Genomic DNA, 23503 nt, shown 5'->3' on the forward strand with positions numbered 1-23503 from the left:
GGGCTACAAATAGGGAGAGAGAAATTACCTGTGCCGTAAAACCGCAGTCCTCATGCCGATCTGTGTGATAAGAAAGTCTGGAAGTTGTGGTGGTGCTTCTGGCTTGCTCTGGTTAACTTTCAAAGACAGAATTCAAAATACATATGATAATGTCTATAAATACTGCATTACTGCCCAAAAAGTCATAAAGGCTCAGAGCTTTACTGAATTTGACTCAGTAAAGTCTTTCTCTTGCTGCAAATCATGTTTTCTCCATTACAGTAAGTTGTGTCTGTGTACTAAGTAATTTGAGTGCTATTATATTTAATGTCAGGCAAGTGCTACAGAGATTACACCAACTTGCTGTGTTTCCTAGGATTTAAAATACCAGTTACAAAGCAACATTTTTGCACAGAAACAAAACATGGCTTTCATTTTTCTCCCATGCAGTAGCTGGCCAGTGGTTCCAGCAGTGCCCTGTGGCAGCCAAGCAAGTATCTCTCAGGCCACCCATGGCTTGGGGCTAGGAGGGGAAGGCGAACTCCTGTAGCTGCTCCAGGGATGCTCCAAGCTTCCTCTTCCCAAAAGCAGTAGATGTTGAGTATTGTCTGTGCCGATGCTGATTATTTGTTTTCTAACTGGTCAAAAGCAGCCCAGTAGCTCAAACAGCAAGAACTGGAATAGTCACAGAACTAATTACAGCTGGCCCACATTTTCCTGGGTGGACAGAGGAGAGAAAAGGGTGGTTTTCACCCTTTCCCTTGAGGTTCTCACCAGACAGAAGAGCACACGTTCCTGCGTTGCACAATCTGTCCATGTGCTGCATGGGCCAACTCCTGAAGACTGGGTTGAGTCTGGGTTAGCGCCATCACAGCAGCTGACAGTGTGGCACAAGCCAAAGCTAACAGACTTCACAGGGGTCACATTTATCCACCCTGAACATCCTCAGCCCCCTTCAGAAAGCCTTGGAGGCCAGTAGTACCGAGCTGAACTGGCTCATGTATATGTAAGTCCTGCTGAAGGTGGTGGATGTCTCTTACCTGCATATGAGTGCACAGGAGGTTCATCCTTTTCAAGGTATCTTAGTTGCCCAAAAATTAAAAGATAACCTGGATTCACAAGAGAGTTGAGGTCCCATCCAATAAGGGCCCATGACAGAAAGGCTCGCTGAGATGTTCCTGCAGAAATGTAAATTGTTTGCATGTGACCATGGAGTTCTTCAGGACACAAGGTCCCGTGGCTTTTCTGGCTGTGTTTTGAATTGCGGTGTACCAGAGAGATGCATCTGAACAAAACTTCAGATCAGGTAGCTTAGGATGACAGCTTGGAGAAGCCTTTATCCTGCGATGCAGAAAGGCCCGTGGCCAGGTGGGAACATGCCCAGCAGTACCTACAGCCTTTCCTTCCAATCACCAAAGAGTTGCTGGGACATGCAGAGTTGAACAAGGGGGCTGTGATCCCTTTTTGGGGGGAAGATTTCTAAACCTTTGGCTTGGACACAAAGGAGATGTTATGTTACAGAGGCCGTTTAGGAGCAGGAGATGGTATGATCACTGAGAGAGGTCACTGAAGTTCAGGTTTTCCTGGACACGTTAAGGTGCTCCTCAGCTCATCACCTGAAATCCATTGGCCTGGCCCATGATGTGGGGCTTTGGGGGTTGTGGTGTTTCCTCTCACCACAGGCTGGCACGTACATGAGGGCAAGTGCCCAAATGGCACTAGCTGTTCATGTGCTGTAGTGATTACAAAAGTCTTTCATCAGAGGTGGCTGTGGGACATCTGCCACTGACTGCAGTAAAAACAAGGCCAGGCCCTTATATTTTTTGCGTGAAGCCAAGACCTCCAAGCACAAAGTCTGGGCCAACTGAAACACCTGTTACCACCTTGAAATAGTTGTTTTGATTCTGACCTCTGAAAAGTGGTCAAAGTTGTCTAACAAAAAAAAAATGCTTCACCAATTCAAAAATCTAAACCATGCTTTTTTATAAAAGTGGGATGAGCCACTTCAGTTTCCAAAGTTCTTTCCCAGTTGTTTTTCATGTTACAGAAATTCATCAGAATGTGTTGCTTTAGGAATCATCTTTTGTTTTGATAAATCAACACTTTTTGCCCCCCCCCCAAAAAAAAAGTTTTTTCCAAAAATTCTTGATCACTTCTACTAAGCATCTCCCTGCTCACTCACCAACCTCATCAATCTTTTATTTCCTGGCCCAGGGTAATCACTTTCTTCTTCTTCTTTCGTGCCTCTTCTCAATTAAACAGCCTCCTCCAGGCTTGACACTGGCTTCATCACCCTTCAGACCTCATCTTTCTCCATGCCACCCCAATGGTGGCTTGAAAGGCAGCAGATACCCTGCTGGATCTGTAGTCTGCATGCTGCGCTGTCTGCACCTTTTTGTTCTCAGACTTTACTCTCAATTTGTTCAAGGCTTTCCCCCCCACCCCCCCTCTATTCCTGCCTGTGTCTGAACCTTTCCACAACAAAAAAGCCAGCTTGCTGGAAGGACTCGCATCCCCACCATGGTGCCAGGGGGAGCAAGCAGGGACTGGGTTGTTGTGCGGAATCTCTGCCTTGTTCTGACAATTGCATTTCAGAAGATGAACTGAAAGGTTTTTAAATTATTATTAAAAAAAAAAAAAAAAAGAAAAAAAAGAGCATTCTTACCTGTTCTGCCCTGGCTCAGAAGAGCAGCTTTGTGGTGCCAGCTACACAGCTGCCGTGTTGTACTGGAGACTGGAGTGACTTCAAACAGCATCTCTTGGAGATGGCATACCTCAGGCTGTGTGTTAACTCTGAAACCTACAAGCCATCGTTCAGTTTTTAATACCAGTACCTATTTTGCTGTTTTATAAAAAGAAAGCTACTGTTGAATTTAATGTTAGGTATTATTCGAACCTGATGTCATCCAAAAGCTAGAAAACTTGTCTGTGATCTCTGATCGCTCCTGGTGGTCAGCTGGCAGTGGATAGTCCTTCTGGTGGGGGTCTGTACTGCTGAGCTCTTGCAGGACCCTGCAGGAGCCTGGGCACTGCGTGGAGCCGTGCTGGCGGGCTGAGCAATGGGCTCTGGTTTCTGCAGGAAATGTGCTGCTGCTGGGCTGCAGGAGGAGGCAAAGTGAGCTGAGATGGGCAGGAGGTGCAGCACACCCCAGCCAGCACTGCGCAAGCCCACTCAAATTTTGCCCTGCAAGGATCAGACAGCATAGTTCAGAAATCCCTGCAAAGCTAATGGAGATGCAGACCTAAAGCTAAGGAAGAATCACCAGGAATACATGCCTGCTGACTTATCCAGCATTAGCAAACTAAATGGGAAAAATCAAAACTCCAAGGGCTCTCTTGTGCAACAGAGACCTTGTCCAGAAAAGCAGAGCTCATTGATTTCTGCGCAGAGCTCTGCAGCAATGAACTTCCTTGCAAGCTCTGGTTTTAAACATCTTGCCTTGCTTTACTGAAGCACACAGACAGTGCGGTTGCTGAAGTCCTGATCCCAGAAAGGATTCAAACACAGGACAGGAGGTGTGTCATAGGTGAAATCAGTGGGACTGGAGATGCACTGAGCATCACAAGCAGCTCCAGGTCTGGAGTTCTGCTCGCAGAAGGGAGCAACAGCCATAGCGGAGCAGCAGTGACTGTCACGGCTAAGGGCTGGAGGTCAGCCATTGAGTAATCCTGCTACCAAACCTCCCATAGATCACCTCCCAAGCACCTTGCTTAAGGCTATTTTGAAACAAGCTGAGTAAGAGTGGGTAAAAACATCAGGAAAAGACCCACACAGTAGTAAGCAGCTCAGTTACCAGCTGGAAGTGGAAGAAGATAGTAATGGTATCTAACAGGATAACCAGTCCTGATGATTTTACTCGGATTTTTATTAGATTTTTTCTTTTCTTGCACAGAAAGCACTTGGTAACACCAGGGCAGATCCTGGCAACGTTGCTTAGTTTTTGCTTAATCTTTACTCAAAGAGCTTTCAGTGCTGCTGGGATGACAGGCCTACCATGGTATAAATGAATCCATACTGAATACAGACTTGAAGATACGACAGGGAGGGCTAGTGATTCTCTCGGTGGAACTCGGACATTACCATAATTTTAGACACCCCAAGGTATTCAAGGCATCCCTATGGGGCTGATAGATTTGTCGCAGGAGACGCATAGCCTCCAAGAGTGGCAGCTGAAGTCCAGACTGAGGATGTGGGACATCTCAGTTAGAACCACAGAATCATAAAAATATTTAGGTTGGAAAAGACCTTTAAGATCCTTGAGTCCAACTGTTAACCCAGCACTGCCAAGTCCACCACTAAACCATGTACCTCAGTGCTGCATTCACACACCTTTTAAATACCTCCAGGGATGGTGACTGAACCACCTCCCTGGGCAGCCTGTTCCAACACTTGACAACCCTTTCAGTGAGGAAATTTTTCCTAATATCCAACCTAAACCTCCCCTGATGCGACTTGAGGTCTTTTCCTCTCATCCTAAAAGACAGCACTAAGCGCAAGTTTTGAACCCCACCCTCAGTGTCCACTAATACATGAACCAAAGTTGTTGGTCAGTGTTTAAGCTGAGAAACACCAGGGTTTCAGGATTTTGCCCAACAAGCAAACATTGGAAGTAGACCCTGAAGCCAGCAATGCCCAGATATCTCAGCGTCATCACACCTGCAGCTGATGGTCATGAGAAGGAGCGATCTCCTGGAAGGTGTGGCCAGGTGAGGGAAGTTTGAACGCAAAGTTAGGAGGTTGGTAGAACAAGTAGCCTCACACAGGAGCCAGTGAATGAGTCTTTCCCATCAGATCTGCAGTGGGACTTGGGAGAAAGAACAGCTGCATTTGCCTGCCTGCTCCTTGGGCATGTTCCACCTGCTTAATTGAAGGCAGGTCCAAATGAGCCATCTGTTGACCTGGTTGAGGAATCAAACCTTCCCGTTAATTTAAAGATATTTTTACACATTATTAAAGGCCTAGAAGGAAAGGAGAGATGGATAAAAAACAACGATAAGAAGCTTTGCCTTAGAGGCACAGGTAATATCTGTAACAGCTGCTACACCCTATGCCTGAGCTAATTGTTAAATGAGTCACCCTGGCAGAAGAAGCATTAATAAAGGGAAGCGAAGACTGAACATCTGGAAAATAATATGAAAGGGAAGAATTTTCATATTTTGGAACTCCTTGCTGGGTGGGAACTGCTTGGGGAGACGGCTTTAATTGCTTGTCTGAGAGAATGAAAAGTGCATCTATTCCCAGACTGAAATCAGCAGTCATTGCGTATTCCTCTCCGCTCTCCTGTCCCAGTGCCACGACTGTTACGTGGGGCCCTGACCTGCAAAGACCAAGACACGCTCCTCATCTTCTGCACCTCCCCAGCCAGCAGTGCAGGTTCATAAAGCCAACGGCATGCACCAGCCTCATCAGGACCTGGTCCAAGCTCAGGAGAAGCTTGTCTGAGCAGGCGAGTGCAAGATGCCCTATCCAAACAAGGTTATTCTGGTGGCACCTGTGTCTGGGTGCTGGTGGGTGGTTACCAGGTTTCATTTTGACATACCCTCTTACTGCCTGGGGCTGTCAGACTTTCTTGTCAATGGCCATGGGGCAGGCGGGGAGAACATCAAGCCTTGTGCCACCTGCTCCTGCTGCGCATGGCCCTGGGTCTTTGCTGGGTACAGGGAGCTAAAGGCACGGTGTCCTGGTTTCAGCTGGGATGGAGATAATTCTAAAGGCATGGTGTCCTGGTTTCAGCTGGGATGGAGTTAATTTTCTTCTTAATAGTTAGTGCAGTGCTGTGTTTTGGCTCTGATGTGAGAACAATGTTGACAGGACACCGATGTTTCAGTTGTTGCTGGGTGATGTTTATACTGAATCAAGGACTTTTCGGTTTCTTGGGCCCTGCCAGCAGAAGGGCTGGAGGGGCACAGGAAACTGGGAGGGGGCACAGCCAGGACAGGTGACCCAAGCTAGCCAAAGAGGTATTCCATACCATATGGTGTCATGCTGAGTACATAAACTGGAGGAAGAAGAAGGAAGGGGGGGACATTTGGCATTATGGTGTTTGTCTTCCCGAGTAACCGTTACGCGTGATGGATCCCGGCTTTCCTGGGGATGGCCGGACACCTGCCTGCCCGTGGGAAGTGGGGAATGAATTCCTTGCTTTGCTTTGCTTTCATGCACGGCTTCTGCTTTACCTATTAAATTGTTCTTATCTCAACCCTCGAGTTTTACATTCCTTTCCGATTCTCCTCCCCATCCCTCAGGGTGAGGGGGAGTGAGCGAGTGGCTTCGTGGTGCTTGGTTACCAGCTGGGGTTAAACCACAACACATGGTCAGGTTTCTCCCTCTACAGAAAAATGGCACCACCAAGGTACAGCAGGCTGCTCTGTGCAGACCTCTGGGGACACCCAGTTCACCTTGGCCAGGAGCTCTGCGGGAAGTGTCCGCACCACAGCCTGAGTCAGACCCTTTCCCCAGTTTGACACTTGAAACTGGGCTGTATGAAACTCAAGAATGTTCTCGGGTCTCGGTCAGCTTTGGTAAGGAGAACCAAACTGGAATGTGATGGATCCCTCTGACAGTGGGGTGCTGGAAGTTTAGCACATACCTGGAAAACGGGTTGTGCTGCAATGCCTGTGCTCTAACTGGTCTGATTGGGCTTAGTTTTTCTGCTCACCGTTTCTTAAGAGGCAGAAGCAGCTGATGATTCTTCCACCTTTCCTCCATTTGTTCTTCTCGCTCTTATGCCATTTTGCACTTTCAGTCTCCTCTTTCCTATCTTGCAGAAGCAGCTCCTTGACTGAACACCTTCAAACAGCGCTGTACAGCCAGGAGATCTCCATCCAGGCCTGGAACCGACCAGCCCAGGGTTGGTTTCTATATGTGTGTGCCCGGACAGGCAGCTCCTGGGCAGGGGCTTCTCCGGGTACGTGTCCAGGTGGACACAGTGCGTCTGCAATGGGCACGCAGTGAGAGCAGGGGAGAGAAGCAGCACCGAGCAAGGGCTCTGCAGCAAGGCAGGGGTCACAGCTCTCTGGTTTCAGCAGGGATGCAAAACATGAGCAGTCTGATCCACTTTTCTAAATAGAACCTAAAAGCAGCTCAGCTGCCACCCAAATGCGATGCCGCGCTCAACCGGAGCTTGCGAGGTGTCACCAGTGGCACATCAGGACCCTCGGAGCTTTTCATTTCCACCTGAAAAAGGAACGGGAGAGTTTGCCGGTATTTTACATTTGCATTTTTGAAAGAGAAGGTGCCAACCAGAGCACAGGCACCCCACTCGCAGGGTCCCCCGACACCGCCTGACATGCCCCAGGTCCCACCCCTCCCCTCCGGCGCCACCGAAGGGAGGACAGCATTGGACACCTATTTCTAACGAGTTGAACACAAAATTTCAAGTAACTGGCAACTCTGATCTACGTCTTCCTGATTTTCTTCTAGAACAGGCATGCGTAGGAATCAGTTTTGCTGGCAGGGAAATCGGAGGAGTTGGACAGGAGATCTGACACGGGGACATGTCACCAGCCTGTCACAGCGTGTGCCGTGACACTGTGGCGCAGCACTCGGGAGAGATGTCCAGAGATGTGGAGCAGCAAAGGGCTCAGCGGGGCCGTGGCATGGGTGCCAGGGGCAGGGATGGAGAGGGAGGGCACCCTTGGGTGCAGGGAGCAGAACGCCACCGAAGCACGGGCAGGGAAGAGGCTGTGGCAAAGGCGGGCGCACGCGGGGGGCCAGGGCCAGGCAGGCACATTCCCAAACATCCACGCAAGGATCCTAAAACGTAATTATGAAATTTTAAAAAACAACTTGACGTTATAATTATAACGGTTCCTGGAGGAGCCGCGTAATTGAATTCTAGGGTGTCTCGCTCTCATTGCAGGCGCTAACAAGAGAATGGCTCAGCTTCCCTCGCAGCCTTCCCGGAGCCCTGCAAAGCTCGGGAGACACCCAACAATTCAATTATTGTTTCCCTCTGGAAACCAGATCATTTTAGACACGCGGCCAGCTCTAATTACAAAGGAGGGGGGAAATTTCTCATGTCCAAAATTATTTGACTCATTAAAAGGATTTACTTTCCACCAGGCCTAAAGAGTGGAAGCTTTGGTGGAAGGAGGGGAAGGAGGGGAGGAGCGGCAGTGCTGGCTGGGGGGGTGAGAGACCCCAGCATCGCAGCAGGATCCCCGGGAGCCTCCGCAAGGGGCTGAGCCCCCCCAGGTCCCCCTTCCCCAGCTCAAGCTGGTTTTCCACACAGAAGGAAAACCAGGGCTGCGGCCAGGGTTGGCCGGACAGGTGGGTTTCATGGCAGAGCAGGAGGCTTCGCCCAGGCGGCTTGCGAGGAGAGCTGCTCCCAGGGCCGGGATCTGGCAGGAGCGAGGCCAGGGCTGGGGCCAGGGGGAACGTGCCTCCCCCTCAGCAATAAAAACATGAGCATTTTTGCTCAAAAGATTCATTATGACGTCGTGGTTCTTTTTTCTCAGGTTATTTTTAAATGCTCTTTTGTGGAGCAAGAGCATTTTGTGTAGGGGAGGTCCCTTTTCCAATTACCATTAATTAACTCATCTCTAATAGATTTTTTTATAGCCCTCCATTTCCTGGGGCTGGGCAAAGGCAGCAGGCAGGACGCTGAGCTGCTGCTCTGCCCCAGGATGGATCAGGCTGCTCCCACCCCCCTGCCCCGAGACAATGCTTTAGAAGGGGTTCATCTGGTTTTTTTCCCATTTTTATATACATTTTTGTAATTATAATAATGCCTCCGTAGGCTTTGCAGGGACGATGCTTCCACCTGGTGTGCCTGACTTGGGCAAAGGGGAAGAGATGCTGGGCACGGGACTCGGGGACCATCCCATACCCCCATCCCCAAATTCTTCTCTTCTTTCCAGTGCAGCGAAATGAATTCCAGAGCAATGTTTATGGCTAATTTGAAATCTAGCCCTTGTTAGATAATCCTGTTAGTAGCTTGCAAAAACAAGGGACCCCTTGTATAATCAGTAATTATAACAGGCGTTTTATGTTAAATTATATCTAATAGGCAAGACAAAAAGGGAGATGTGTTTTCGGATGGAGCCTTGCTTGTCCAAAAAAAAAAAAAAGTTTTCTCCATGGTGAAATTATACCTCTAGGGGGGGAATTAAAAAAATTAAGCGGTGGGGATGTCAGTGCCGAGGTGCCAGGGAGCCGGAATCGGGGTGATTCTGCTGCCCCTCGGCAGGACCTGACCCAGCCGGGCACCGTCGAGGGCTGCGGGGTGCGGGTGGCCGCGGGGGCTGGGTGCCCCTGCCCGGCTGGGTGCCCCGGAGGCAGCAGGGGGAGGAGGAGGAGGAAGAGCATGTGCACCCCAGGGCAGAGCCATGCCGCCCCCCGGGCCCCCGCTGCTCGACGGGGCGGGCGGTAAGCACCGCTCCGCCGTACCGCAGCCCAGCGGAGCCTGGCGGGGGGCAGCGCGCAGGGCGGGGGACGCTGGCTGCGCGGCCGGGCGCGCTTTGTGCGCGGCGACGGGAGGAGCGCTTGCAAGGGGAAGAGGGAAAGAAACCGCAGGGGAGAATGGGGGGTCGGGGGACCCTAACGACAAGCGGCGCCACCCAAAAGAAAAAAAAAATAAAATAACAATAAAAAATAAAAATAAAAATAATAAAAAAATTCCCCAGCCGCGCTGGCTGCTGCAGAGCAAAGGTCTTTGTGCCCCGCGGGAGACCAGCAACCACAGCCTGGGGGCCCACAGCGGCCCCCCAGCCGCCCGCGGAGGGTCCGCGCCCGCGGAGGCGGCAGCGGCCGAGCGCGGCTCCGCGCCGCTTGCGGGTTCCCGGCGCAGGCGGCCGCGGTGTGGCCCGGGGCGCAGGTGCTCACCCTCAGCCCCTACTCTGCGTTGCCGCTCCGCGGGGCCTGAGGGCTCCCGTCCGCGGAGATGCGGTGACAAAGACCCTTTTGTCTGGCTGTAGGGCCACCGGCCCCGGGTTCTGTGGGTTATTGGTTGTAAGGTCTGACTGAAATAAAAGACGGTAAAATAAAATAAGGGAAAGCTAAAATAAAATAAAATAAGTAAAATAAAAAATAATTAAATAAAATTATAAAATAAAATAAAATAAAATTATATAAGATAATGCCGCGGCAGGCTGGAGTGCGCGGTTCTCCGCAACTTTTTCTCATTTTAAAATTATACTTTCATTAAACCGTCCCCTAAAATGTGACAATGTTTAAACACCGGAGTTATTGTAAATACGTTTCATCAAATAGACTCTGGAGGAAATCTCCCTCTATAAACAGGCAATCTTGTCCTTTCAACACGTCTATAATCAGAAAATCTAATTAAAAGCTGACGCGAGCGCGCCGTTCTGCGGACCGGGCGCAGGGCGGGCAGGCTGCTCCGCGGCGGGCGGCTGCGCGGCCGCGCAGGCTCCTTCCCGGTTTTACATACTAAATCCGCCCGCCCGCCCGGCTCTCAAACACCGTGTGTCAGGACGAGAAGCAAATGTTGTTTTAGCAGGGAAGGAGTAATAACACGGCCGTTTATGCAAGCACATTAGAGAGCCGGGAATCCTGCCTGCTAGTTAAAATTTTTGAGCCAGAAAATTAAAAACAAATATTTAACTTCGCAGTTTTGAACCCCTGGCTGCTACCGCCGTTAAACTTTCCGCATGCATATTCAATGAGCTAAACCCCTGCTCTCGCCCAGCCGAGGGAAATGGCTTTAATGCGGTTTAAAAGAAATTAATCAAAGTCTGGATCGATTCCTCGCCCAGGCGCGGAGGGGACGCGCTGCGCGCAGCCGGGCCGGGGTCGCTCTGCCGGAGGGGGGCGAGTCCCCGGCAGCCCGGCGGTGCCCGGCGCTGCGCCCGCCGGCGCGGAAAACCCCGCGCTGAGGACGGGGCGGAGCGGCCAAGCGGGGGGGGTCGGTCCCGCTCCCGGGGGCACCCGCGCTGCTTCCGCGGGCGCGCACCGGGCCGTCTGCCGCCGCCCCCCGGCAGGGGCTCCGCACCCGCGCACGGCCCCGCGGGACTCTGCCACCCCCGGCGGCGGCTCACACCGGGCGGAGGTGGCGGGGGCAAGGGGAGACCGAGGCCCCCGCGCAAGCCCGCGGAGCGCTGCGGAGGGGCGCGGGGGCGGCACTGAGCTGGAGCGGGGCTGAGCAAGGGGGAGTGGGGATGGGGCTTCGGAGGGGAAGGGGGAAGGGGGAAGGGGGAAGGGGGAAGGGGGAAGGGGGAAGGGGGAAGGGGGAAGGGGAAGGGAAGGGGGAAGGGGAAGGGGAAGGGGAAGGGGAAGGGAAGGGAAGGGAAGGGAAGGGAAGGGAAGGGAAGGGAAGGGAAGGGAAGGGAAGGGAAGGGAAGGGAAGGGAAGGGAAGGGAAGGGAAGGGAAGGGAAGGGAAGGGAAGGGAAGGGAAGGGAAGGGAAGGGAAGGGAAGGGAAGGGAGGGAAGGGGAAGGGGAGGGGAGGGAAGGCAAGGCAAGGCAAGGCAAGGCAAGGGAAGTTGTCTGGAAAAAATCAAGAAAGAAGAGGAGAGCGAAAGAAGAGAAGGAAGGAAGGAAGGAAGGAAAAGAAAGAAAAAGAAAGAAAAAGAAAGAAAAAGCGGGAAACAGAAAAAAAAATAAAAAAGAAAAAGCAAGAAAGCCGCAAGGTAAGGGGAAAGAGAAGTAGCCAAGGCAGCTGGGTGGGATTTGCTCCCACCTCGGCAGGGCACGGAGGCTTCGTGGCGGCCAGGCAGGATGCGGCAGCCCCGAGCGGGCTGCGCACCCCGAGCCAGCACCCCCGCCGGGCAGCCAGCACCCATGCCAGTGGCACAGGCTCACTGTCACCACAGCACCTGCCCTGCCGCCTCTCCCCCCGCACACGAAATCATTCCCATTTGTCCTGCTTTTCCCTTTCTTTTTTTTCCCTACCGTCCATTTGCCAACCGAGTATCATTTCTCGGTAAAATTCAATTTAACGCCGGCAGGATGCACCGAGCACCCCAGGTCCTGCTGCAGCGGGACGGGGCATTTGCCGGCGCCGCGGGAATTGCAGCTTTTGGGGGGATTTGGGAGAAGCTCAGCACCGTGAGCCATTTCCTTGGCTCGCTGGGGAAGTTTGTGCAAGTTATTTTTACTGATGTAAAATATTTACTGATGTGCTCCTGTTAGATTGTTTTGGCAGCTGCAGTTTCCGTGTGACATACCCATCCTCTCCTCCGAAAATCGCAGAGAAAAAAGAAAAAAAAAAAAAAAAAACAGAAAAGAAGAAAAAAAAAAGGGGGGAAAAAATGAAAGAAAGCCTTGACATTTATCCCCAGCTACTGTCGCTGCTCAGTAACGTTTAATTACAAAACTCAGCTGCGATGCCAGCCTGTACCGGTCATTAGGAACCTTTCTTAAAATCTTGTCAGCCTGCAATGAGAAACAGATTTAATGGAGGCAACCACATACCTCCTGGTCTGCCAGCTGAAACTGAGACTATGCAAAAGAGGGTAGAAATGCCAAATAAGCCAGCTCATTCCCTTCCTAGCAACCAACTCTTTAAATTTATTCTTTCTTTCTTTTTTTTTTTTTTCTTTTTGTTTTCCCCCCTTTCCTGCCCTCCGAACCTTCTTTTAAGGAACTGGGCAGGATCATCTTCATTTTTACAAGGTGCTTTGGGGAGGGAGAAACAAGTTTTACCCGCGGGTGTCGCTTGTGTCGGTTTGGCTGGTTTTGTTGGTTGGATTTTTGGGGAAAGAGGCGATGAGAGATGGAAACGGCTGGTGTCGTCCTCCGCCGTCCCCCCAGTCCCCTCCCCTGTCTCCCCTGTCCCCTCCCCGGTCTCCCCGGGTCCCCCCCCCCCCGGCCCCGGCTGTCCTTGCAGCGAGGGGACGCCAGGGGGCAAGAGGCGTTCACAAAGGCTGCTTCCCTCCATCCCTCCATCCCTCCATCCCTCCATCTCTCCATCCTTCCAACCCTCCATCCCTCCATCTCTCCGTCCTTCCATCCCTCCATCTCTCCGTCCTTCCATCCCTTCCCCCCTCCATCCCTCCCTCCCTGCATCCCACAGGGGTTTCAGCATCCCACAATAGCAAAAGTCTCATTTATTATTAAAAATAAAAGGAAAAAAATCTGCAAACCAGTACATTTCCAGTCCTCCCAACCTTATCTATGCGAGCACCTCTTGGGCACGGCAACGCGCTGCCTTGCACGCAGCACAACCAGGCAGAAACGATATCAAGAAACCTTGTAAAGAATGGCATAGTTTATTTAAGCCAGCCATTAATCCTACTTACCTTGCTGCTATTTGGACCTAATCCTATTTCCTCTGTGCATTATAAGGACAGTGAAACGACACATTTTTGTTCTCCTGGTGGAAGCTGGCCGGGAGGAGCGCGTTGCTGGTGGAGCCGGAGAAGCGGGATGCGCTCCACGGGCAGCAGCAGCCTCCAAAGGAAATCACTCAAGGGAAACTTCGCCAGAGACAAAAAAACCACATTCAATTTCCTGACTACTGCTTTCTTCCCTGAGTTATTTATTTTGGCAATTGCACATTCAATAAATGAAATATTCAATCAACTGACCTCTTCGCCAGCTAATATGATTCTTTCAGGAGTTCCTTTTTAAAAAAAAAAAAAAAAATGTTGCTTAAATAAACTATGAGGAGGGTTCCCATATCCCAGCTTTGCTTGGCAACTGGTGCATTACGTGGCTTATGAATTTTGCAGACAATGAACCCCGGTGTGGGTGAAGCGGACCGTACGCACATATATACATGCCATTTCCCAGGCACATTCAACATTAGGGCAAAGTATCACTTATTCTTTCATCTTTTTCACACCTTTTCCTTTCCCAGACTTTGCTCCAAATGCTGAGAGTTGGGACGTGAAGCTAATGCTAGAGATTTTGCTGCAGAGACAGAAACCTCTTAAAATAATCAGATGGCAAAATACCAGGCTCACCCCCGAGAGCAGCGTTTGTAATGCTCCTGCCTGGCATTTTATTTCCTGCTTTATCTCCCCGTATCACACAAATCCATACGCTGTGTATCATTTCTCTTTGAAATACCATGAACTTGGTGTTTTAAATCGAACCAGCCTCTTTTTTTTTTCCTTCTTCTCTCTCTCTTTTTTTTTTTTTTTTTTTTTTTTAGCTGCAAAACAATGGAGATTGTCAAAGGGCCCCGGGTTGAGCTTTTCTGCGTGTTCACAAAGCGTTAAAGCTTTATCGAACAAACCGGCTCTGTCTGACCCCTGCCAGACAAAAGACAACTTCCATTTTCCTCCACGGAGGAGAAGGGCAGAGGGGGACACAGAGGGGTTGTACAGTAGTGCTGGGTGGGTCTGGGGCCCTGAGGTGCCCCGAAGCAGTGGTGGGATGCCCTGTCACCCAAGCCAAGATCCTGGTGCTGCTGGTCTTGGTCGTTTTGGAGGTGCTGCTGATGTGTTTGGCCTCATGCAGGTGAGGGACACGGTGCCAGTACAGCCAGGGGAGTAGCAGCCCTGCATGCTGGCACCTGTTGGGAGCTCGGCCACAGCTTTTGGGCAGTGTCATGCTGCACTGAGCAGTGCTACACCCACCCAGCTGGGGCTAGGCAACGGTGCCTGGTGCCAGGCACACCCCAATGCCACTCTCTCAGGACACAAGCCAGTCCAACCGTGCCCTCCTCAGACATGCCATGCTGTGTCCTGCCTGTGCCCAAGCACCCTGGAGCCTGCCTGGTCCCTGCCATGTCCTGCCATATATGCCCCAGCTGCACGTGTGTGTGCCCTGCCCCAAAAATCACCACCTGGTGTGGAACAGACATGTGCCACAGGGTCATGCCTCCCTCCTAAGCCAGAGCCTGTTCTGGTGTCCAGCCAGAGACACCAGTGAGCCTTGGCTGAACAAATATCTCCCCCAACATGAGTGGTCCAGGATGCTTTGAATTTCTCCTCAGGGCTCTGCAGAGAGCAGAACTACTCTCTTGCTCCTAAGGTCCAACCTGTAGATTTACTGTTTCCATGGAGTTTTTTTAATGAATTTTGACAAAGCAGGACTGTCTTGTTCTTCTGGAGCTATGCACCACCATGGTGGCTGGGAACAGTGGCCAAACATTGAGGGAGAGATGGTCAGAGTCATCATAACTGATCAGAATGGTCAGGGTAACATGGGCAGGGTGACAACTGGATTTGGAAGTGCTGATGTCTGGATGTGGGTATCTACATAAGCCTGGGCTCTGGGTTGCCCATATGAAGCCCCACTCAACCTCCAGATGCTGGTCCAGAAGAGCAATGGTCTTTCATAGACCCCTGGTGACATCTACCATCACCATGTGGGTGTCCCAGACACCTTTCCAGTGGCACTGGTCTGTGCTAACCACCATCACAGCATGTGCATTTTGCTTTCATGTAGACCCTGATGCAAAGACACCAGGCTAAATCCTGCCCAGCGTGTCTGCGACTTTGACAGAAGCCTGAGCAATGTTTCCTCCAGCTCCAGCAGCATCCAGGTAGCAGATGAATCATTTTATTGACAAGCATGGTGATACTCATCGCAGAGACATGTGTCTGGAGCACTGTCATGCTGAGCAGTGTGAGTAGCTTATTACTGTATCTGCTGGCTCAGACCTGTTGTGCCACCTTCTCCTGTGTGAGGATGAGCACAGGGACATTCTTTGCTGGCACCTGGGGCTGAAACAGGCTGCTCAGAGGTGGGTGGGAGAAACCCGTGCCTCCCATGAGTTGTGCTTTGGGGACTGCTGGTGAAGTCCATGCTATTTCTCCCCTGGGTTTGGTTATTTGCAGAGACCCTCCTGCCCTACATGCATCCCTACCCCATGGGCAGCAAAGCAACACCAGCACTGCCACAATGGCAAAGACCACATTCCTGCAGGTATATCATGTTCTTGCAGTGCCAAAGCACCCATTAGTTTCCTATCCTGCTCTTAAAATGTTCATTTCCAAAGAGGAAGCCGGGACTGTGCTCAGCTTTGGGCTTGTTGAGCTCTGGGTGGCGGGTATGGGCTGCTCCCCCCTCCCCCAGCAGTGTTTTGCATTACTTGTTAAGGGAAGCTGGCACTCGGCTTCGCCGTCAGCGGAGATTTGTAAGCCTGATTATATTCCTAAGCATATGTTTGGAAATGAGAAGCAGCTCTCTGAAGTCAGTGGAATTGCTCTGATTGAAAATCTCAAGTCAAGAGGAGGGATGCCTGGCTCCAGGTCTGAGCTCCTGCTAGGGAGAGCCACAGGCAGCAAGTAACAGCTTTGGGCTCTGCTCCCCAGGGGAGAACTTGAGCAGAAACCAGAGCAAACATCTTTGTCGTGAAAATCCCATAATATCACAGAAGCATTTGTGTTGGCATTTTTTAAGTGCATAAACGATGAACCGTATTACTTGGGTGGGCGAGTGGTGCCTGGTACCTTTTCCGGGTTATATTACATCTTTTTGAGGAAATCCTGAGGGGAAAGAGAAGCTCATTGAACTCAGGATGCACCAGATATTCCCACCAGCAGATGGTTGGTTTTGAGTGCTGGAAAAAGTGACCAAGGCTGAGCAGCAGCAACTAAGGGTTCCCATCACCCTGCAAAGTTCAGCTCTTCTTGTCACCAGGCTCAGCTGCTGCAAAAGCAAATCTCACTGACCGGGAGCTGCATTCATTCCTAGAACCATACAGTTCCCGAAAGCCCATCACTTGTTTTGGGACTCCCTGGAGTCAACCAGGTTTACCTGGCATAAAACTGTCACAACGGAGCAATGACTCTGTCCTGTGAAGCTTAAAGCAGTGAGAGATCTGAAAGATTGGAAAAGGCAAGCGGGTCCTTTGGTTGCTCCACATTAAGCAGTGCTGGGAGATGAACATCATGAATAATGTGCCGTGCAGGGTCATGAACCTGCAGCAGTCACCATATCCTCTGCATTCCCTGCTTCCCAACAGGCTGGTGCTCAAAGCTTGACCACAAAAAATGCTTGGAAAAAATAAATTTGAGTTGTACCCGTGCAGTTTTCTCATCAGAAGGAAGATGCTGCTCACACAGCGAGAACCCGACCCACCAGGGCTGAGCCGGCTGCCCTGGGCTGCTGCCGTGTGATGCCTCCCGGGGCATCTGCCCTGGCCATCCTCTCGCCCACAGGGCTGGGGCTGGACCTGGACCCTCTGGTGGGTGGTAAATCCCAGCCACGTGGCTGGAATTACTCCCACTTTACACCAGCTTAGGGGATGGGGGAATCAGGCTGACTTTGTGTAACTGGGACAAGAGAAAATTCTATTTAAATTCTGCACCCCGCCAGTGAATCTTGCAGCAGCCTAATTTTTCTATGAATAATGCCTTGGGCAAGGCTTGTGTGGCCCAGAAAAGGAAAAAAGTTTGAATTTCCTCTATCTTGCTTATTTGAAACCTCCTTCTAAAACACTGGTGAGTCTTGGGAGGTTTGGCCCGCTGGTGGCCAAATTGGGGCTGCGATGCTGGAGAGGGCACCCGGCCAGGGAGCGCCAGCCCCCATTGAAGCAAGGAGGGCACGGATACAGGGAGTCAAACACTTGTGCGATTAATCCAAAGAGTGAAAACTAAAAAAAAAACAACCCAACAAAAACCCCTAAAAATAATAAAAAAAAGAAAATTAATTGAGTAACCTCAAATTACAAATCAATTTGAGGAAATCCCAATCTAGCTGCAGACACTCTGCAAGCAGTTAAATTCATTGAGCAGACAGCTCTAATTAGCACACGGTGCCGGCTTGCTCCAACAAGCTCCGCGTGGCTTTCTCCATGTCAGATGTGCTCGGTCCTGAGCCATGACACTCATCAATTTGACCCAAAATACATCAAAGGCAGGATGTCACTGCGCTGAGATCATTTAGGGGCTGAAGGAAGTCAAACTCCAAATTTGTCTGCTCCAACACCTCTGTGTTGCCTTGTCCCAGCCACCCCGGGCTGGTTTCTGACCTCATTCATGCCAGTGCAAATCTGCAATAACTTCATGTTAGCCACAGGGTTTATTACAAATTGTCCTTGTGTAAAGAGACCAAAATCTGGTTTATAAGGCTGGCTTCTTTTCCCTCATTCCCATGCAAGAAAGTCTTCTGCAGCCGGAGTCAGTGGGACAGCTTTCACCTCTTCACTTGAGAATTGCTCCCAATTCACACCGATGGAAGCAAGGGGCAACCCCATTTTCTCTGTAATAGCAGCGCTGCTTTGGTGGTGCAGGATTTAGCCCTTCAGATTGAGTAAGGATTGAACTTTTTTTTGTGAGAAGCCCAAAAGAAGATAAATATAGAGGCCCCCACTGCAGTGAGGCATGTCTAGTTACTGGAAGAAGGGGATGAAATGCTGCACACCAAAAAAAACACCAATCTCTTTCAGCTTTAGTGAAAGATGTGACCTCATTCTTTTCCTGGGGCTGTAGAGATATATGGCATTTTCCTTGTAGAGAAGTGTATCTTTCCTTCAGGAAAGGCTGAAAGACTATTTGGGTAGTGTATTATTTTAGACATATTTTGCATTCCTGCTCTCCCCCACTTCTGCAACACTCCTTTATTCCCCTGTACCAAACTACGTTTGATCAAACACATGGGACTTGCAAACATAAGCATCCATAAAGCTGTGCTGATTTACACTTCCATCACAAACTTCTGATTTTTCTACAATATTCATCTTAAACCCCATCCTTCCTCAAGACTTTTATCCTTTTTTAACCTGATGCCTTCCACCAGGAGACATTTTCTGATCTCTCCATTGTATTCTCCTGCCAATATCTGGAGCCCAAATCACATTCAGCTGTTTGCACAGTGTGTGGCAATGTGTTGGGAAAACGTTGGTAATATTGTCACCGTCTCATACTTCTTGGGCTGCACTGCCGTAAGGAGAGCTTGAAATCTTCCCACTGTACTGAAAACATCACTGTGGTGGTAGCAGTGATTGCTCTTCCTTATTCAAGCATTTAAATGAGGCAAAACTTGTGGGGAGAAACACTACCCTTCATTAAATTACTTGGGGTGATTGCACGCAGCAGGTAGTCTTTGGGGTCTGCAGCTTTCAGATCTAAAGGAAAGCGTGGGCACAATGCACTTCATCTACCTTTTCAGCTATAATACAACCTCATCTACCTTTCCAGTGTAATAAAAAGTATTCCCCTACCTAAAGCCACTGTTCCTGGGAAGCCTTCTGCTCACCGGCCATGCTGGGGTTCCTACTGCGACTGGGTTGCAAGCAGATGGCTGGGATGCACTGCCCAAATGTGGACACGGGTGTTGCAAATGTCACACCTAAGACTGGCACTCGGGGTGCCCTTACAGCTGTGGAGAGAGGTGGGTGCTTCTAGAGGGTGAAGCTCTTACCCAAAAGTACCTCCAGCAGATGACTCCTCAGAAATACTGTTTCTGGTCCAGCAACTGGGAACACTTCAGGTGAAGGGTTCCCCTGCAAATGTCCTGGGTGAAGGGGTGAGCTCCATCCCCAGTCTCCCCTCGCCCTGGTGAAGGGGTTGGGAAGGCACCCAGGGGCTGGTGTGTCCATCCTGTGGTTGCCCCTACGGCTCCCAAGGATGCCACCTGCACCCAAAGCTGCCCTTACAAGACAGGTACAGCTCAAGCAATTTCAGGATGGGATCCAAGCAAGCATTGATGGTTCATGGAGCCATCATTCACTTTTTCCTACTCAGGAAAAGTCATACAGGCTTCCCTAGAGAGCAGCAAGCTTTCTGCCGGCCCTCTCTCTCTCAGTGTATACATTGTTGTTGCATTCCCCAAACGCCATTGCAATCATTTCGGCCCAGATTTATTTCATTTCAGTAACATCTCTTGGGTTTCATCTCTATTAAATCGTTTGGACACTGGAAAGTGGGATTCACCCCACTTAGCTGTAGCTCTCTCCGGTGTATGTGTCTCTGTGTGGGCTTGTCACCCTGGTCCTCAGGGTCAGTGAAGAGAAATAAGCCCTTTTGGTGTCATCTCAGATACCTACAGGGAAATGAGAAGCACTGCAAACATCATGGCACTGAGAAGACAGCCCAGGTGACCGGTTCCAGGGTGCGTAATTACATGTGATGAGATTAATCCCACCTCAAGTATTTAACTTCCTATGTTGGGTATTTTATCCCTCTGTAATTTTTAGAGTGAGAATGATAAAGCTAATTTAAGCAAGCACATGTAAATCATGGCAAGAGCTGTATGAAGTAGAGGAGACACCAAATTGGGGCTATTCCAGAAATTTTCAGTGCTGTGCCTGGATATACCCTACTGGCCTCCTTTGAGCTGAATTATGGGAGAACGTTCCTAGCTTTCATTGCCTAAAAGCCATGTTTTGGGGAGAAAAATGCAAAATAAGTGATCACTCTCAAATGTAAACGAGCAGGAATCAGCCTTGGACATGGGAGTGCACAAACCCCTTTGCTACATTAACCGTGTGTTTGGAATGTGCTCAGCAATGAAGCATGCTTTGGAAATAGGAAAGAACAAAGCCAAATGTTATTCCTCTTGGAAATAAGGGCAATGGGGAGAAGATTTTACCTGTTTAAAAATAAGACCCTGACATTTCTGTTTACATTACAATGTCTTTTCAAAGAAGTCATGTTACTGGGTGGTCTGACTTGTATTCCCTGTCTTGGCGTGCACCATTTGGTTCCAACAGAAACAGTGAAATTGCTGGGGGACAGGTCTTTTTTTAAGATCATTTCTTTTTTTGAATATTTTTCAAGTGTGTCTTGTATTAAACTGGGTAATAATTAGGTAGTGAAAATGGTCCTATCTAATGCTTAGATTATTACAAGTGCCTGAGGCAATTCTTCGAGGTTTATAACAGATTTAAAAATCAATGTTTAATGTCAAAAATGATCCTGGAAGGTGTTTATTGAGAGTTATTTTTTAATATAAAGTGTAAAGATTAGAAAAATGCTTTTATTCTTAGTTTTACTTCCAGTAGTGACTGGGGGAAAGGTGTGGTATTATCAGGGAAAAGTATTACCATAAAAGCTGGTGTCAAATCTTCTTTTAAGATTCTTGATCCGAAATACCAGTTAAAACCAAAACAAGTCAGCATATTTAAAGTCAATATGCCCCTGGTTGCCATTACATTACAATGATTTCTTACAGCTGCTATAAACCAGCACTAGATACCTTCATCGGTGAAGCTTCGTTACTGAGCCCTGTGAGAACCTGGTTTTTCAAGAGAAACTTTCTGCATGTTTGGTCTTACATCCATTACAAAACCTTGTTGTGCAACAACATGATGGGAAGGCTGGTTTCCTGCAGCTGGAATAATACATTCAGGATTAGCTGGGACAGCGATGCTCCTTCAGCACCCTCTGCCATCCTTCACCCTCCTATTCGACCCTTCACCCTCCTCTTCCATCCCTGTCCCTCCTCACCTGCGGTGGGGAAGCAGGGACACCTGCAGGGCATAGGTCCATCTCCATGTCCTTGACAGCATCTCACAGCCACACATTCCCAAACACACAACACTCCTTCTCTCAGGCTCCTTCCCCACGTGGTGTCCTTTGCAACCCTGTGATATCTTTTGGGAAGCCCAGGGAGATAATGCAGCCCACCCTCCCAGACCTCTCTTTGATCATGATCTTTGTCTATGTGCAGGCTTGGGGGACACCATGGCTCACTCAGATTTGGAGGAGGCAGTGCAAGAGCTGGCACACAGCCACAGGGTTCCCCCATAGGCAGCTCCTCTGGGTGTCCCTGTGCCACCACAGGCACAGCATGCCTCCCTTGGCTATGGCCAAATCCTGCATCCTTACATCGGCAGCATCTGAGGTTATGGAGATCATGTCTGCCAAGGATTGCATAAGTACATCTTTTGTTTGCCTAAAGTCTTGGTAACTTGAAAATGAGCTATAAAAGTGAACAAGAGAATTATGGGATTAATCAGCATACCCTGTGGCTGTGAACACAACTAATAATAGGGGCTGATGGCCCCTAGTAGGAGTTGCATAAAACATTAAATCTACATTTAAAAAATATATTGGGCCAACCCTTGAAACCCACGGGGTTTCGACAGGATCAGTCCAAATTACATCAGAGTATGTGGCCTGGGTTGTTTATCTACCCCCCATCGTGTTTCACAGCAAAACCCCAAATGGTAATCTCACTTAGCAGTTGGGTTTTTAAGCACTCAAATATTGTATTTTTCTGATCTTCAAGGACTTTTGGTCATCAATTATACACACATTTTTGGTATAAAATGCTGTAATATTAATGGGGAAAGTCTGAACACTAAACTTAATGTAATAATGACTTGTTACAGAAGTAAAGATATATTTTTCCCTAAATTACACCAGTGAAGTACTGAAATCAGTTTGTATCTCATGGTACTTTTGTCATAAATCCAAGAGGCAATTAGAGCGTTTTAAATCTTGCCTGGAGTAACTTCCTGATTTGCAGATTTTCCTGCATGGCTGTGGACAGCTGAATGGGGTTTAAAATTCTCCAGCGAGACTGTGAGAAAGCTCATTTTTGTCAGATATGTCGACCTCCTTTTATGACCCTGTGTGGAGCTCAGATGCTCAACATCTTTGACAGTCAGACTGCTCACTGTACCTTTAAGTGCGGAATTAGACATCCAGCTGTGGACACCAGTGTGTCTGAAGAGCTGCTGTTCTGGTTTGCTTCTCACCTGCCTCCAAAGTCTGTAGAAGCAAAGACTGAGAAATGGCTTCAGAATCTGGCCATCTCAAAGGCATCAATTGAGAATGGCAAGCAAGGATCACTACAGGGTGCCAACCAGGTTCTGCCCATTTTGGGGACCAGGGATGACATTTTGCCCAGGGCAGGCAGCGTTTCCTCCCTTGTGATTGGACAGCATCACCCACAGCTGGTCCAGCAGGACTGTGGTGCTGCTGCCATGCTCACCAACAGGAATGGTACCAGCTGGGGGGTCCCTTGCCCAGATTTCCATCCACATCCCAGTCACAACAGAGCGTTTGTCTCTGATGGACAATGCTCTTCACTGCCATGGCTTTTTACCTGCTCTTGTGCTCGATTCCTGCAAGTATAACCTTTCCCTGTGCATTTCCAAGTCTGCCGGTCTACCGACCCCAAGCAGCATTGCCTTCAGGCAGTTTGTCCTCGCCACTGGAGGATGAGCTGAAGGACCACTGAAAAGCAAGCTCCAGCAGTCAGTGAGGAGCCATACACTGAAGTCAGCAAACATTGATGTGTGGGCCAGAGTAGAACATACCCATACTCTTTATCCCTCTGGGACAGCAGGCAGTCTCTCAGTGTCAACTGAATGGTGGATGTATTTTTTACTACCCCTGTGTATGCACAGTACTTGTGGTTTCATCTACACTGGTTCATCCTGTTGAGTTAGGGAACAAAGTTCCATAATCCATGTGTATCTTAAAGAAACTGGGTGGGAAGTTTTGGCTATCCATTGTAGACTTTGAGCCATCTTACCTTACACTTTCTTGACTCCATCTCCCTCCTGTGCTTGAATCCACCCCTGCATTTTTGTCTGTTTTGTCACATTATTTTTACAGTATTCATCCCAGAGGTGTTAATGTTGAAACAACAGCCTTGGCATCAGTGTGATTGTTTTGAATGTCTGTGAGGGCATAGAAAAGCCTCAGGATTTGAGTCAATGATACACACTGAAAAACACCTTTCACTGAAGAGTCAACCAAAGCTGAATTTG

This window comes from Falco punctatus, assembly GCF_963210335.1.
Source record: "Falco punctatus genome assembly, chromosome: 4".
In the NCBI taxonomy this organism is placed as follows: Eukaryota; Metazoa; Chordata; class Aves; order Falconiformes; family Falconidae; genus Falco; species Falco punctatus.